Source organism: Panicum virgatum, chromosome 4N, assembly GCF_016808335.1.
Source record: "Panicum virgatum strain AP13 chromosome 4N, P.virgatum_v5, whole genome shotgun sequence".
Lineage (NCBI taxonomy): Eukaryota > Viridiplantae > Streptophyta > Magnoliopsida > Poales > Poaceae > Panicum > Panicum virgatum.
The window spans coordinates 1468774-1473534 of record NC_053148.1 but is presented as its reverse complement, the minus strand read 5'-3'; the positions used below and the strand labels follow the sequence as shown (position 1 = coordinate 1473534).

Below are 4761 nucleotides of genomic sequence, written 5' to 3'. Positions count from 1 at the left end.
GGAATGGTATACCGGCCGGTTTGACCGGTTTACCAAGTGGGCCTTAATGGGCCGTCTCATTTTTTTCCTTTTCTTTTTTGGTTTAACTTTAATTGCCCGAAAAGTATGTTAAACGAATGAATTTTTGAGAAAATTCACCATTAGATTCGTCGCACTTTGAAGTATTTTTAGGAATTTTTCATTTTTTTAAATTCAAATTTGAATTTTGAATTTGGACCGGATTGGTACCGGCCCAAACCAGAACCGGACCGGACCGGTTTGACCGGTAACCAGTCAAACCGGACCGGTTACCACCGGTTTTGTAAACCCTGGACGTGACGCAGGGGCCAACTCTAGCCTCCACGCACACTAGCGTGTATGAGATTGCAAGACTCCAACGGCGAGCCAGATTGATTCAAGCAAAGTCAGGCTAAAATCGTAGAACCAACGACTAACCATGATCTTCCATAATCCCTGCCCACAAAACATTTCTTCATACATCCGCGATCTCACATCATCATCCTACACCAACAAGAGCAATGACTCGGCCATGGTGTCCGCCTCCGTCATCATGTTCGCCCTCACCGGCCTCTTCTTCAACCTCAACCTCTTCAGCGGCGTCTCCGACGTCAGCGCCATCGTCCACCCTAAAGTCCGCCTCTTTCTCTCCTCGGCACTCTCCCTCTTCCTCCCCGTCATGTCCTACCTCTTCTCCGAGGCCAAGAATGCTGGGTTCTCATCGAGCACGACGGACCTGTCGCTGAGGGCCGTGCTTATCCTGGCATGGATGCTTCTGGTGGAGCTCCTCCGCCAGAAAGTGGACGTGATCCACATGCGCAGTTACTCGGGCACCGTCCAGCGCGCCGCACGCGTCATTTTGGCTGGGAAACCTTGTCTTCTTCAACATCAGGGCCATCAGTCCGAAGGTGGTGTTCAGCGTGCTTTGGATCATCTGTGCTACCAAACTTGTGCAGAGAATCGCCTTCACCGAGGCCGGGAAGCGCTCGTACGCTCATGGCAAGAACGCCCGGCTCATCAGCTCCTACATGGCTCAGATGCTAGTGGATCAGCACCGTGGTTTGAGTGCCCGTGATGTGGAGCAGCAGGGAGGAGATGAGCTGCTCAAGAGGTGCAAGTACATTGTCATGGGAGAAGAGGAGCTGGTGGAGGAGCCCACTGCAGATGGCTACAAGCTGAAAAAGGTGACCTCATCAGATAGCAGCAGCATCGTCACAGTGGGGAAAGTTTGGGAGTTTGCCGAGGAACACAGGCTCTTCATTTCCTCGGACAAAAATGAACGGCTGAAAAGGATCTGCCTCTCGTTTGCCCTCTTCAAGTTGCTGCGTCGAAAGATCGAGCACCCGCAGGGGGTGACCGGCGAAGAAGCCTGCGATTGCCGGGACCTCATTTTGAGGGGCCTGTACAGCAATGGAGGAACAAGCACGGCTGAGACACTATTCCAAGTGATGAATGATGAGGTCACCTTCCTCAGTGAGTACTACCACTCTGTTGTCCCAGTCGTCCTTGCAAGCCCCTTCTTCCTCTTCGTCAACTACTTTCTTCTCCACATAGTCGTAATCATGTTGTGCCTCATGACCTTAGTCATATGTGGAAATGGAGATGTGAGCAGCGCATTCCATAGCATCAGCACAGACAGCTACCTTTTTAGATCTAATGTCGGTGACCTAGTCATCTGCCTTGTAAGCAGAGCTGCCTTTTCCACAGCGGCCTTCTTCTCCATAGTAGACCTCTCTATCACCCTTCTTCTATTTCTGATTTTCTTCTACGAGGAAATCTGGGAGTTGTTTGTTTTCCTGCTCTCCAACTGGTTCATGGTATCATTGCTCTGCAACCATATAGCAGCAGCAGCTAAACCCCAAAGGCGCGGCGCCGGCGGCCGCGCCTTTAGCTGGGCTCTTCATATTGTCATGTGGCTACGGAGCAAGATGAGCCACGCCAATATCAGCTTCAAGCAGTTTTCTGTGTTGAGCCTTGGCTGGCCACTCGAGGCTTGTACCGACGAGGCTTGTACCGAACACCTTGAAGCAATCCATCTTTGATTACCTTGTGGAACATGACGACGGTCATGGTCCTCTACTCATTACCAACGGCAAGTCTGCACTGCGAAGGAACAGCCTTTTCGACCAGCTCTCCTGGGCGTGCAAGAGTGACAGTGCTGCGGAGGTCATCCTCACCTGGCACATCGCCACCAGCATCCTGGAGGCCAAGTGTGCCCCTCATCGGACTGCTACTGCTACTGCTAGTAATAAGGAGGAAGCTGCTGCAGCAGCAGCAGCCTTGACGATGAGCAGGGTGGCCATTAGACTGTCCAAGTACTGTGCTTACCTGGTGGCGTTCCACCCGGAGATACTGCCTGACGACAACCAGGAGAAGGCGGAGCTTGTGTTCGAGGACATGCACAAGGAACTCAAGACCATGCTTGGGTGTCGAGAGTACTACTTGTCTTCGCAGCGCGCACGGATCGACAAGATCTTGGAGACCACCAGCAGTTGGGAAAGGGACCAAGAAACTACCGCAGGCGGCGGCCGCCACCAGATTGTGAGGAACGGAGCCAAATTGGGTAGGTCTCTAATGGCGGAAGCTAGCACCAGCAACGATCCGGGAGCAGCGTGGAAGGTTGTAGCCGATGTGTGGACGGAGCTCGTCATCTACGTGGCGCCATCAGGAGACCATGATCGCTTCAAGGGGCACGAGGACCTCCTGGCGCAAGGAGGCGAGTTCATCTCCGTGCTATGGGCCTTGTCCACTCACGTCGGCATGTCTAGGCTGCCGGCCGACAAATCGACGGCGGGTGATCATCCGAAGGAAGCGCTCGAGGAGTGAACTGGATTATTCACCGGGATGCTGAGTTTACAGTCGACCGTAACATATCCCCTCCAGCGGTCGATTTTTTTTCCATCCATGTGCGCGGGACCCACGGGACTTTATCCTCCGCGCTCCTCCTCTCATTTCCACTGCACACGTTCTTCCCCCTCCCTCCATCTGGATCTCGTCTGCTCCATGGCGCCCCCTTCCCCTTTTCCTTCTGCTCCATGCGGCCTGAGAGGGGGGTCGGCGGGCTGGCGACAGGAGGCCGCGCGGCGGGACTGGCGAGCAGGCGGCGGGGCCGGGGCGGGAGGCGCGGCGGGGCCTGCGGGGCCGGCAGCGCGAGGGGCGGCGCGAGCCGCGGCGGGGCCGGCGGCGCGAGGGGCGGCCCGACCCACGGCGGGGCCGGCGGCGTGAGGCGCGGTTGCGCCGGCAGGAGCGGCGGGAGGCGCGGCCACTCGCCACCAGCGCCGCCCCCTGCCCAGATCCAGTTTTCTTTTTTTTCTTTTTTTCTTTGCATACAAATTTTTTTAAAAAAATATTAGCCGAGTTTTTTTATGTACATTTTTTGTTTCTTCCATTTGATAATTTTCTCTCTGTCAAAATTTTTCTTGTAATTTTTTTATCTCACCAATTTGATTCTTGAAATTTTTTCTATCCACCAAATTTTCACTTGAAAAATTATTGACTCATAAAAAAATATTTGAATTTATTTTTCTCAGAAAACGATAAAATTTTTTTAAAAACGGAAAAAAATTGCTGTCGGAAAATCGACCGTACGGACGCCTCCCGTACGGTTGACCGTAAACTAGCAATCCCCATTATTCATTCGGCGTCTGTTGTGTGCGTGCAGGCTGCAGCCAGCTTGCAAATTTTTTTTGGGGAGAAAGATTGATGTGTGTTTGTGTTGGCGTGCTGTGCAAAGAGAATGCTTGTTTGGTTTGGTTACCTCAATCATCTTGTTCCGGGGGGATTTGATTTTTTTAAGTAAAATGCACCTACGGTCACTAAACTTGTAAATATGTGTTATTTAAGTTCGTCAACTCCGAAAGTACATTGCTGGATCCACAAATGTACAAGGTGCAAATTCAATAATAGAGCAAACCAGCGTGGCCACATCATCGGCAATCCCCGGCCGTCGGATCGGCCGGATAGACGGCCCGGGTTGTGCGATTTTCAATCCCTCAAACTTTAGGGAAATCAACCCGCGGTTTGGCCTCCTCTCTCAAAAAATATGCGGTAATTTTTTCTCAAAATCAATTCATAGTTCCACAGGTTCAGGAAATTTTGCAAAGGAAACCTAAAGGCTCCGTTTGGACGTTGATATTGAAGGATGTGGAATTGAATTGGGTTCAATACCAAAACAACCATGATATTGAAATGGCTATAATTTAAATTCTATTATTTGGATGACCATCACATTAGACCTTGGAATCTTAAGAAGCAAAACGATTCAATTCCTATTTGGATGTATAAACATGAAATTGAAAGAGGAGGGAAGAAGAGGACAGCACCATCGGCCGAGGAGAAGATGCCCCCCCAGCCTTTTAGCGCCTCAGGGACGACACGCTCGAGCGAGTACGAGACGAATAGTAGATATCCAAATTATCCGATATCCGTATCCGCTTAAACATCAATATGGATATATGTATCCGTATTCGAATTTAATGTGGTAGTAGAGTGGATACATCGGAATCTGATTTTCATTGATTTTCTCTATCCAATTCCACATCCGTATTCGACAATATCTGTATTCGTTTTCATCCAAAAACTATTTAAAAATTATATTTATTTCTCACCACCCATATTATTGATTTTTATAATAAAGTATAAAAAGATTAAATTTACTTTTAAATATTCTTATTTTATCGTAAAATTACTTCTATATTATATATATATAATAAAACTATTTATATGTTTATTGCAATATATTTTATTTCTAATTTTGATTTTGTG

At 49.3% G+C, this 4761-nt stretch overlaps 1 pseudogene; it reads left to right on the top strand.

Moving 5' to 3' along the window:
- The first annotated feature begins 317 nt into the window (after nucleotides 1-317).
- Nucleotides 318-2823, top strand: LOC120670369 (annotated as a pseudogene).
- The last annotated feature ends 1938 nt before the right edge of the window (nucleotides 2824-4761 follow it).